The 12,764-nt window shown below is 41.8% G+C and overlaps 1 protein-coding gene across 1 annotated transcript in view; it reads right to left on the bottom strand.

Annotated features, from left to right (window-relative positions):
* The window catches only part of LOC135501729 (uncharacterized), a 48,245-nt gene extending 36,307 nt beyond the window's left edge, over nt 1-11,938 (bottom strand). Inside the window, exon 1 of the mRNA XM_064793980.1 lies at nt 11,831-11,938. The gene's annotated coding sequence lies outside the window, so the exon portion shown is untranslated. The remainder of the gene's footprint in view (nt 1-11,830) is intronic.
* Nucleotides 11,939-12,764: the final 826 nt, after the last annotated feature.

Below are 12,764 nucleotides of genomic sequence, written 5' to 3'. Positions count from 1 at the left end.
TTGTCCCTCGCCCCGTCTTGCTACGGTACAGGTTTTAATGACTATCAGGCCATGATAATCAGACTTTGCTTTGAGGCCCATGAGTGTTGATTGCAGCTGGAAATGCCTCAGGACAACATGTGAAATGAAATACCATGAAGACTAATTACAATGGGTCGTCCATCTGGCAGAGTACGACTGTCAATATAACACTGCTATTCCCATGTTAAAGAACATCTGATAACTCCAATATCAAATGTCTTTATAAGTTCCAACATCAAATTTAGTTGGCGAAGCCCAGGCTGAAATGACCAAAAAATTAGTATTGATTTCCTGTTTAGGTGTCTGGAAGCAACCCAGATGGTGTATTCGGCATCTTCTACTGAAAACGAGGGCTGTGTTGGAAACATGCGTATTCTGTCGCAAAGATAAGATTCAAGTTGTGTCAAAGAATAGATAAGTTCATTTTCAATGAAATGACGAGAAGAAATAACGATGATATCGATTTGCTGTAAAGTGTCATTGGGTTCACTCCATGTGGTCTCAGTAGCACATTTCACTGGGAAAGAAGAGACTAGAATGACAACCGTGTAAATATTTAGTCCCCTCGAAGCGAGTTCGGGGGTTTTGAGGCTTGATAGGTTCATGCTGCCTGTATCGAATAAGATGATGTTACTTCGTGTTTAGTGATATCAGTGACACAGTGGTTAGGGAGGCGGATGATTCATCTATGGGTTCGACTCTGAGGGGAAACACCAGAAATGTAACGCCGGCCTGATGAGCCGTTTGGCGGCCCGGCCTATTGGACGGAAATGTAGTGGCCAATTATGTGCAATCTAACTTCATCATATCAGTTATGAGAGGCAGTGATTGCAGGGTCCCATGTTCACTTGTGGCTTATCTCAGTCATTCCTCATAGTCCTGCCCAACAAATCCGTGGAAATCTCGGGCGCGTAAATTATCTTTCTGTCTAATTTGCAGTCGCTCATGATTTGCGACTCGAGGTCGGAATGATTTAGAGGAAAATAAAAATCACAAATGGCTATATGATCGTCCAATCATCGATCGCGATGACGGCAAGATGACTTCTCATCTGTTATCATCAATCTGGGGCCTGTTATTCTACCAAATGTGGTACCATCCTTCATTTTCACCAATCGTGAGACGCTACCACTGAACTGGTCTGTAACTAGACAACCTAAGACTTGCCACAGACTCATCAAAGCGCAGCAAAGCGAATGACATATTCATCTTCAATCGACCAAACACCCGTTTCTTCTTGCAAAGGCAGCGGTTCCAGGGTGAGACGTGCGGCAGTTAATTCATATTTAGTTCTATAGAACTTCAGATATACTCTTTGTGTTTTAGTGGGTGCGATATCTCCTCCTCCATTATTCATTCCCCTCCATGATACTAATTTCATACTTGTCTCCAAATGATCCTCAATAACACGCAAAACAATACTTAAAACTAACGTGTCCTGAGAGCAGAGTAGCCAATAGAACTTAATGTTAAGATTATCAGATGATCAATGAGTGACAAAGCAAGGACGGGGAACAATGAAGCATTACATACTAGAGTATGTAAGTATCATCTCCTTTGTTTTTGCGTTGTAAACAAAACAGCAAGGCCAAGATGTAATAATGAGATTGAGCACGTTTTGATGTCTGCTGTCACCCATGGTCCTGGTCAAATAAGATGTAAGTATTTGTCCAGGGTTGGTTCATTCGTGCGTAATACTGTAAATATGGTGATCAGCAACATTTCTTGATGTGTTTGTGGAGTGATTATGATAAGTCACGTCTCAAAACAACTGTGAAGTTGTTTAAGATATTCTTGTTGAAGCGCATTTGCGTAGTTTGAAGGAAAGTTGCTTTCGCTGTTGTATACAGTGTCGGAGTTTTAATGCACTCAATAATTCATATCTAATATTTGGACCGTCCTTTCTATGATCGTTCGATCATTCAGTAAACGGTCTTGATGATGATGTCATTCAATAATCGGCCTTGATGATGATTTGCGATTGTTTCCATATTTTTCTGATTTACCACATATCATTCGACTTCTCTTTCACCGATTCTTCGAAAACAAGACAAGCTGCTTGTTCACACATCTGATGGGCCATATACATTTCTTGTGAGTTTTAGAGTGTGTGACAAAAATGATGTATCATTTTCTCACAAATATGTCATGATGTGGGGAATAGAGTCTAACAAGTGATAGGTCAACGCCACCGGCAGTGCGCTGATACTTGTATTGCATGTCGATTGTAATAAGTGTGTACGGCGCAGAAGTCTTTATGGGTTTTCGAGTGTCTAACCAAAAAAATAATTTTTTTATCTATACTTTTCCTGAATGCCAATTCTTATGGCCATGGCGATTTAGCGGAAAAAGCGAAAGCTGCGCTGGGCCAAAACGGTTAAAATCGTCTAAGAAACCCCCGAAACCTTTTTGGAATTCTGTGTTTCTTTTTATTTTCTGTCGAATTGGTTAAGACACGTAAAATCTACGTTTCAAGTTCTGTGCCGAAATTAGGTTGCCATATAGCTTTCCGTTAAATTGCCATGACCATTTGCAATAAGTACAGAACATAAATAAGGAAGTCACCATTGTTGACAGTGTAAAGTTATCCTTTTTATCAAACTGACATTTCACACTGAAATGCTTCTTTCGAGACAAACAAGGTTTCAGACGCATTTGCAAATTGCCTGTTCTTTCGCCGTAGCTCATGATATATGGCCGATAGCAAGACTAGTATGGATTAATGACCAGAAGACACCAGAAGATTTTATTGTCTTCTTGAGAAAAACGTAAAAACTTGGCAACTAAATCGATGTAAGCGTACTACACGTACGAGACTTACAAGATATGAATCCATCTGGCCTCAACACCCATGGTACTTTCAATACGGACTTACTCCTGACTCAAGTCAGTCAGTGGCATCTTTTAAAGAGGCGAAATAAGAAGATTTGCTCGTTGGCAAGATCATGACCAGGACCTGCATGTTAAGTGATGACGGCCGGTACATTTGATATATTAGTTAGCCCATTGTGTATGTCACAGTCGTTAAATAATATTGAGAACCAGTTGATAGCTTTTGAATTCAATCTTGACATTTCTCTCATCACTTTGAATAAACCGTTCATATATGTCCCCAGGCTTGTGATCATTTGCATATGGCTGCCATCGTCTTCCGCCCGGTTAAGCTCTGAATCAAGTTGCTCCAGGATCTAAAGACGTCCAAGCATATCTAAAATAAAGTTAGAGCTATTATTATTGAAGTTATTTACCAGTTGGAAGTTGAAGTTGAGACAGTGACATGGAAAAAGGAAATCGGTTCACAAGACGTCTTGTAAACAAGCATGACATGAATAGTGAACGGGAATAAGATTAATACCAGTGTACCTCCTCCCCATTTGGGTTGTCGTACTCTAAAACTGGTGGCCTGCTTCTGACAGCCTGGCGCCCGCCATGTGACCGGGAGGACGAAGGTTTGCCGAGACCCCTTGGTAACCTAATATAACTGGTTGGTAGCCGCAAGCTGGATCCATATTGGGTAAAACGTGCAATATCTATTAGGCTGGGAGTAAAAAGTGTCCTATAGTAAACCAAATCTGGCTGGCCCTTCAGTATGAGTGACACTATAAAAATAGTGAGGTTTCGCAACCACCCGGTTAGGCCCTACGACGACGTTTATCTATTGTTCAGGTGAACTCACACAATAGATAAACGTCGTCGTAGGGCCTAACCGGGTGGTTGCGAAACCTCACTAATATCTACAACTAACAGCTTCTACTTGGATGCCCACCAGCAGTCGTTACGTCACATGTACGTTGAGCCCCAAAATATCTTCAGAATTTGAAGGCATTTTTGTAGTGCAGCGAATGGGTTCAGAGGTAAATATCCATATGATTGGTCGACCAACGGTTGGAATACTTCATTGAAATCTATTGGTTTACATTTTGTTCGAATGCCTGTTGGTCGTAAATGTACACGAATCCCTAACTACCGTTCTATCTTTGGCCATAAAAATTTCATTATAAGAAATAATTTGGTGTAGCCTTCAGTGAAGCATGATTGCCATGGGGCCATCAGATTTCATTATGAGGTCTAATATGTAATGTCTACGGAATAGACCACCTAAAGCTACTCGGTATTTAAACGGAAAACAAACCTTTAGGAATTTAAAAAAACAGTTTCCTTTGTCAAGTATTATTGTCTAAGACCTGTACTTTTATTATAGTATAAATTAAGTTATTTGATGACTTGATACTGAGAGGTGGAAATGGCCAAAGGAACCAATCTGAAACCTCCGCCCCACCCGCTCGTCACGTCATGAGCACATTGAACTGCTGAACCGTGCTGAATATGTACCGGCTACCGCTCTCTCCATCATCAACGACGATATATGTCGGTGCCGGCCGTGCGAGGTCGTTTCAATGAAAAAGACGCACGCCACTGCCGTACCCGTACCTGAGAAAACTTGTCGTTTCAGGCAGATTTGCGATGATTGAAACAATACATCTACCTCATAATTCACGTACTCGAACGCCCGGAATCAGTATGTGCTGGAGTTTGAAAAGTTTGGGTGCGGGGTATGATAATGATGATAATGAAAATGTTTACATCTGTACATGGATGATTAGATAACAAGACAAGGAAGAAGAAAAAAAGAAAAAAAAATTCGGCAGATTCACCGGGGGTCGAACCCGTGACCAGCCGATCCACAGTCAAACACCTTCAGCGCTGAACCGTCAAGGCTTTCATGTTGAAATGGAGATTTGATTCGCCTCTTATATGCGGTATTCAAACGAGCGCGCCACAATAGTGACAAGGTCGCGCAGGTGGCTAAGTGATTTGCCGAAATAGTTCCAAGTAATCGTATATTTCGATAGTTGTACAGATTTTTCTCAACATTTCGTATGTATATACCTCAGTGATATAAAAGATTATCTTTGCAGTTGATTTAACGTTTGAATGACCTTTTTTAAAAAGTTTTTCAAAATCGAGGTCAGCAGGGTCAGACACAATCATTTATTGTTTTGAAAGACTCTGGCAGGGTCAAAAGAAATAGTTGTTGGCGCCGATGATGTCAGCAATATGGCGAATTTCCGCCCCACCCGTGAGATTTGCTCTCGTCACGTCATGAGCACATTGAACTGCCAGTGAACCGTGCTCAATATGTACCGGCTACCGCTCTCTCCATCATCAACGACGATATATGTCGGTGCCGGCCGTGCGAGGTCGTTTCAATGAAAAAGACGCACGCCACTGCCGTACCCGTACCTGAGAAAACTTGCCGTTTTAGGCAGATTTGCGATGATTGAAACAATACATCTACCTCATAATTCATGTACTCGAACGCCCGGAATCAGTATGTGCTGGAGTTTGAGAAGTTTGGGTGCGGGGTATGATAATGACGATAATGAAAATGTTTAAATCTGTACATGGATGATTAGATAACAAAACAAGGAAGAAGAAAAAAAGAAAAAAAAAATTCGGCAGATTCACCGGGGGTCGAACCCGTGACCAGCCGATCCACAGTCAAGCAACTTCAGCGCTGAACCGTCAAGGCTTTCATGTTGAAATAGAGATTTGATTCGCCTCTTATATGCGCTATGCAAACGAGCGCGCCACAATAGTGACAAGGTCGCGCAGGTGGCTAAGTGATTTGCCGAAATAGTTCCAAGTAATCGTATATTTCGATAGTTGTACAGATTTTTCTCAACATATCGTATGTATATACCTCAGTGATATAAAAGATTATCTTTGCAGTTGATTTAACGTTTGAATGACCTTTTTTAAAAAGTTTTTCAAAATCGAGGTCAGCAGGGTCAGACACAATCATTCATTGTTTTGAAAGACTCCGGCAGGGTCAAAAGAAAAAGTTGTTGGCGCCGATGATGTCAGCAATATGGCGAATTTCCGCCCCACCCGTGAGATTTGCTCTCGTCATGTCATGAGCACATTGAACTGCTAGTGAACCGTGCTCAATATGTACCGGCTACCGCTCTCCATCATCAACGACGATATATGTCGGTGCCGGCCGTGCGAGGTCGTTTCAATGAAAAAGACGCACGCCACTGCTGTACCCGTACCTGAGAAAACTTGCCGTTTTAGGCAGATTTGCGATGATTGAAACAATACATCTACCTCATAATTCATGTACTCGAACGCCCGAAATCAGTATGTGCTGGAGTTTGAAAAGTTTGGGTGCGGGGTATGATAATGATGATAATGAAAATGTTTACATCTGTACATGGATGATTAGATAACAAGACAAGGAAGAAGAAAAAAAGAAAAAAAAAATTCGGCAGATTCACCGGGGGTCGAACCCGTGACCAGTCGATCCACAGTCAAACACCTTCAGCGCTGAACCGTCAAGGCTTTCATGTTGAAATGGAGATTTGATTCGCCTCTTATATGCGATATGCAAACGAGCGCGCCACAATAGTGACAAGGTCGCGCAGGTGGCAAAGTGATTAGCCGAAATAGTTCCAAGTAATCGTATATTTCGATAGTTGTACAGATTTTTCTCAACATATCGTATGTATATACCTCAGTGATATAAAAGATTATCTTTGCAGTTGATTTAACGTTTGAATGACCTTTTTTAAAAAGTTTTTCAAAATCGAGGTCAGCAGGGTCAGACACAATCATTTATTGTTTTGGCAGGGTCAAAAGAAATAGTTGTTGGCGCCGATGATGTCAGCAATATGGCGAATTTCCGCCCCACCCGTGAGATTTGCTCTCGTCACGTCATGAGCACATTGAACTGCCAGTGAACCGTGCTCAATATGTACCGGCTACCGCTCTCCACATTCCAGTCGTACTTCGGTAGCTCAGTGGTCTGAGGCGCTGACCCGATTGCCTGGTGTTTTTTTTGCGCTGGTTCGAATCCCACCGGTCCCTAACTACGTGAAATTGACATGGCCTGCGATAATTTTCATTAATATTGGCTTATATCCGCGTGCATTAGCCAGAAAAACTAATGTCTCAGGACAACACTATTTTCTGTTTAGCGAGACAGGGCTTTTATTTTTAGGGAGATTAGTAGCATATTGCACATTACCCGGGCATTGTGGGTTCCAGAAACATGTTAGATAAAATGGCTAATCGTTCCTTGACATCATGGGCTCCTTAAAAAAAGCACTGGGCCGTTAACATTCAGCAATAAAATACATCACCGCCAGTCAATAGCTGGCCCCTCAAGCCACGAAGTCAGATACGACAACACAGAAGGGGCTGCACAGTTAGCGCTAGTCAATAGCTGGTCCCTCAAGCCACGAAGTCAGATACGACAACACAGAAGGGGCTGCGCAGTTTGCGCTAGTCAACAGCTGGTCCCTCAAGCCACGAAGTCAGATACCACAACACAGAAGGGGCTGCACAGTTAGCGCTAGTATAGCTGGTCCCTCAAGCCACGAAGTCAGATACGACAACACAGAAGGGGCTGCACAGTTAGCAGGTAGCCAATCCAAATACAAATGTTGCACTTGTCAACGCTCATAAACAATTTATAAGCTACATTGGCGGCTGCGTCTGCCAATCTATGAATACGTTAGTATTCTTATATCATAAAGAAGGATCATTTGCCAATTCACCTCTCTTATAGGTATTCTATATACAAATTTGCCTGACTTGGAATGCAAGTGTGTTCCGTATCACCTGATGAATAAGACATTTGTAAGGAGAAAATATGCCAACTTGTCTCAATCCTACTTGTTTGATCAATTTTGACACGGTGTCTCTCATCAATGGTGAGGATATGCGCTTGGAATTAAAGATGCGCTTGCTATAACTGTCTCACTTGATTATTCTTGTGTCATGTCGGTACATGAGGTTTCTGACAAGTAGGCATAAGTGAATAAAACAGAAAATCCAAGATAGGTCCAGGTTTGTCACAGATTTCTTCCTCGGTTTCAGTGCTGTTAAAGGTACTGGTTACGAGTACCCGGCGCTCTTATGTTAGACTGCTCACTGAGAGTTCAACAAGTAACTGCATCACAGCGTAGACCAACACGTGAGCTGGAATTCATGGCCGTTGCACGCACTTGCATTTGACACTTGTGTATATGGGGCAACAGTTCTGATAAAACTGATCAGGAGTACAGGAATTTGATTTCAGGTCTTCGCCTTTCACCTTCAGCCAGGCCGACAGAATCAAAGCCCACTATGAGTTATCACTTCTGCCATCGTTGTGTCAGCCACTCTTAGTTCAGTGAAATATCAAACCTTGTCGGCAAGTGAGCCATCTGCTGCACATCTCTGATACATTAGCAAAACGTCTTGGAATATAACGCAGGCAATATCTTGCGAATAAACAAGACTAGTAATGATATTATTAGCACCATTATTAACAAACTGTCAAGTGACCTATACTCGTCAAAAAGCATAAACAATTTAAAAGCCGCGGGCAATATCATATTTCTCCGATTGTGTTTTAGAGTAAGCCAAAGATTTTCTCAAATGAGCAATACATCACTGCTCTGATACCATTAGTATACTCCCTGACTACTTAAATCCGTACGTTACAGTTTATAGTGTCGAAAATATATGCCACTCGTACATCATTTTCTAATGAAGTCGTAAAAAATAGTTTCGATGGCTCCTAGTTTAGAGTTGTAGAACTTTGACTGCGATGGCGAGCAGTTTGCCATGTTGTGCAAACACTAGCTTTTTTTTGATCAAACCATCAACTTATAATGCGTGCAGTCATTTATCATTTTTGTCAGGGCGATTTAGGAAATTAACTTGGCAATACGGAATATGCAATCCGACCGCTGATCATGCCTCGTTCATGCTGTCCCTTGGGGATCGCTTCTCGAAGGATGACAGCAATTTCACTAAGAGATTAGACGAATCGAAGCAGATTTTTTGTACAGTGGAACCCCGGTCGGCGACCACCCCGCTATGACGACCAAGAATCGCCGTTCCGAATGGTTTTTTCTCTAATTTCCATTTCCACCCCAGTACCCAGACCACGACCACTGGATTGGGCGGTCCCAATGACCAAATTCATCCCTCTAACCCGACAAAAGGGCCTCATTGCCGCGAAAAGACGAATGCTGCCATGATTTCTGTTAAGACATCGATTGCGGCAAATTTGTCATGCTACAGAGGAAAAAAAAATTTCAAGTCCTAATATTTTTTTCACTTGTTTTTCTTTCTTCCTAAAATGATGAAACGTCATCAGCCCCCCAAACTTTTGGCTTTGAAAGTTGAACCAAACACTCAGAGGGATCCTTGATGTGAATACTGATTAATAGCTACTCTCAATGTACCCTTTGCATGTTACAAACGAGTGCTTCTAGTTGGCCCACTCCATGTTCACACAGCAGGGAGACTTCTCCAAAAATAGAGAAACTGTTACTAATGTAAATTGGAGGGAACATGCCAAAGGCACATTAACATCTCTCAAGTCCTTTGCGAGTATGGTCATGGACTGATACGACAGCGTAGATTGTCGGAAACTAATAACTTGAACAATTTGGGGCACTTAGTGCTCAAAGTACGCCTGCTTCTTCCTTCGGGATTGCAGCCATACGCTGATATGAGAAGAATTGATGGGGATATATATGGTCATGCATATCCAATGTTTTCGTTTGATTATTGCAGTAAAGTATAGATGTTGTTGGCTCTCTAGTTGCTAGCGGAATTCACCGAAGACAACACGCCTCGTAACGGACTTGACCGTTCTGAAAGGTACCTAACAATTCAGTTATATGGTACGCCTTGCCCGAGGCCAGGTCAAAGTATCACAGATCTGACCACTTCAATGAACCAAGAAAAGAACCGCAATTAATGTCATGGTAATTCGAATCGGCCAGCATTGGAAGGCTGCGGCCCGATACTTCTCCAGGGATGATGGCCATACGCTGATAACAAATAGGCTATCCTTTGGGGATTGATATGACTGAACCTGATCGGCAACAGCAGACAGAAAACTCAGCACCAAAAAGAAACCCATTATTCACTGTGATTGGAAAATCTATGGGTGTAGTCTGCATACAATTGGATTTCCTATCAACAACCATCTCAATGTGATGACCGAAAGTCATCACTTTTGGCGCCCTCCCCATCAGGAAAGTCTTAAAATCTTAATGCTCTGAGATGCGATTTTGCTTTAAACATCGCCGGTGCTGTCTATAGTTTACCTATTTGTTGAGTCTTGGTGCGCTGAGATTCGATTTTGAGGTGCTTTCTTGGGAGGCAACACCACAGCAGCTGAATTGAAAGCAGATCTTTAACTCCTAGACATGCATTTCCTCGTCTGAAAAAAATTCTTTGCCGCGAATATGATTTGCAGCCAGATTGTTTGTAGCCCGAATGCGTGTTATCGCAGATTTTGAGATGGTAATAGCCTTGGCTAGACACGTTAACTATCAATTTGTTTGATATATTTCAACGCTCATATCACGCGGGAATGCAAGCTTGTCGTTACTTTGTATTTAGCGGCTATTTCGAATTCACAGCACCAAGTTTTTGTAAAAAGTTACAGTGTGGAGGTGATGTAATATCGCCCCCCTTACCCAACTGGTTTGACTTGGCGCGAATATCGAGATGCTGCAAGAAAATTAAGGTGACTACCAATTTGTGTCTCCTATTTCCAATTCGCGACATGGAGCTTTATGAAAAAGTACCATGTCAAGGCGATGTAATGGCGCAGTGATCCCAACTGGCTCGATGTCATTTGCAAACAAGACAAAGCTTACCAATGGGGATTCTGGCAAATATATAAACTCTGGCTGTCGAAAGAGTTGATCATAGTGCATAATCGAAATGGATGGACGAATTTACTCGTTATTTATTTGAAGTGTTTGGCATTGATTACTAGACGAGGGAAAGTCTGTTGCACTTTTTAAGTTCTTACTTAACAGTGACAGTTTTGGTGAAATAGTATGTTTATACCATGTTAACGACCGGGTCGTGTCATTCTGACATTCGCCAGTGTGAAAGATCTCACCACTGGGATTCTGGATCAATTTGTAATCATAGCCGGACAACCTGATCGTTGATCAACCTGATCGTTAGTGGGATCAGACTCTCGGGATTCGACTCATCAACGCAATCGTCGTCTAGAACGAGAAAGTTATTCCTACACCTTGGTGACGTATATCCTGTCATCTCGTCACTCAAGATTCTGGGATATAACGTCCTTTCTGCTGTCTCTCCCTACACAATCGTTGTCGGTTATAGTGGGCCACCATAACGGGAATCCGCCAACCTTCTCCTACTTGTAGGCCTACTGCATAGTTTACCGTCCAAACGCAATTATGCACCGTACAAAATAATATCTAGAAACTTAGAATTCAATTTGCCAATTAACACGTTCACCGATGGACCAGGAATTGAAGTGTTTGATTGTATAGAACTCATATCTTACTAAATAACACCTGCGGCTCGTACACGCTGATATTCAATTTCAAAGTACTTGATTCCCACCCGGAGAAGGTCTAAAGGACGAGCTAACGAGAAAAAAAAACAAGAACGGATTTTTTCCAGCCGTCGTGCTTCCATTACTTTCTTTACCGCTAACTGATAGAAATGAGGTACGAATTAGAAAGGTAATCTGAAAACTAAGTAATCTTGCCCAAAAATAAACACAGTCATGTTGTTTTTGTGATATCTTAAGTATTCCCAGTTCGATTATTCCGAAACGATACGACGGACCAGCAAAACAACTGCGTACCCTATTTGAGCCAGTCGAGGGCACATTCGCATGTGATCATCAGTTTTGTCATGCATATTCCACTCGACTAGGCACCTACGACATGTAGACAAATATCTCGTTGGTATTCCCTTCGTCACAATGATCTTAAAAGTAAGAAGTAAAATGTGTATTTCCTACCTTGGATCTTGAAGTGTTGAATCTTTGCAAGACTTATCTCCAATTACACGAAATGTAAATACGAAATCCTTAAGTCATGACTTATGACCTGAGCGCAAAATATTACTGCTGTCCTTTCGAAGTCAAACGATATCTATTTATATTCTATTCGCGGGCATCCTTCTGAATGTGAAAGTGGAACAGCGCCACAATTACTAGCGGTTATTTCTGGAACGGTGATGGTGATTCGAAACTGAGAATAAGTTGCCAGCTTCGCTCAGGTGACTGATGATACTCTGGTCGATCTTTACTATCTGGTCTTGAAGAGTTGACATCTGTGTTTGTCTTGACAACCAGTGTTTCAAAGTCAATAACACCCCTGTTAGTTTTTTTGGCAACTATAATGCTGCGTAAAATATCGAACCAGAATTGATTGTCTTTGAATCTCCTTCCAATGTCCATATCGGACTGTAATGGTATTACGATATGCACAGTGTGTTGATACAAAAAGTCAATCCTTGGAATCGTGCGAATACAAAAAAAACGTAAAACCTAAGAAAGATAACACGTCGGCTGGCTGTATTTCCCTATGTGAACTAGCAGCACTAATATTCGATATCCAATTATAAAAAGCGAAATTAAGGTAGCTAAGCTCGTTGACTTCTTGATTGCTTGACTTCCTGATTTGGCCTTAAAAAGTATCTGGTAATGAGAGATACACCGGTAACCCAGCCGCTGCTGGCAAAACGTATAAGCTATTCATTATTCATAAAACATTATCCTTAATTGTGAGGTGGTGTTTTTGGTTTTCATATTCAGAGAGATGGTTGGGCTTTATCTGCATTGCGTAATGTTTGTGGTGCGTGCTTAACGCCCAGCCAACGTGGTATCATGCGTACAAAAAGGCAAAGATTGCACAGTGAACTATGTGTGTGCATACCTCGATTGGCGGCTA

Source organism: Lineus longissimus, chromosome 17 (assembly GCF_910592395.1).
Source record: "Lineus longissimus chromosome 17, tnLinLong1.2, whole genome shotgun sequence".
Taxonomy (NCBI): domain Eukaryota; kingdom Metazoa; phylum Nemertea; class Pilidiophora; order Heteronemertea; family Lineidae; genus Lineus; species Lineus longissimus.
The sequence above is the reverse complement of the archived record's forward strand: the minus strand, read 5'-3'. Positions and strand labels throughout refer to the sequence as shown.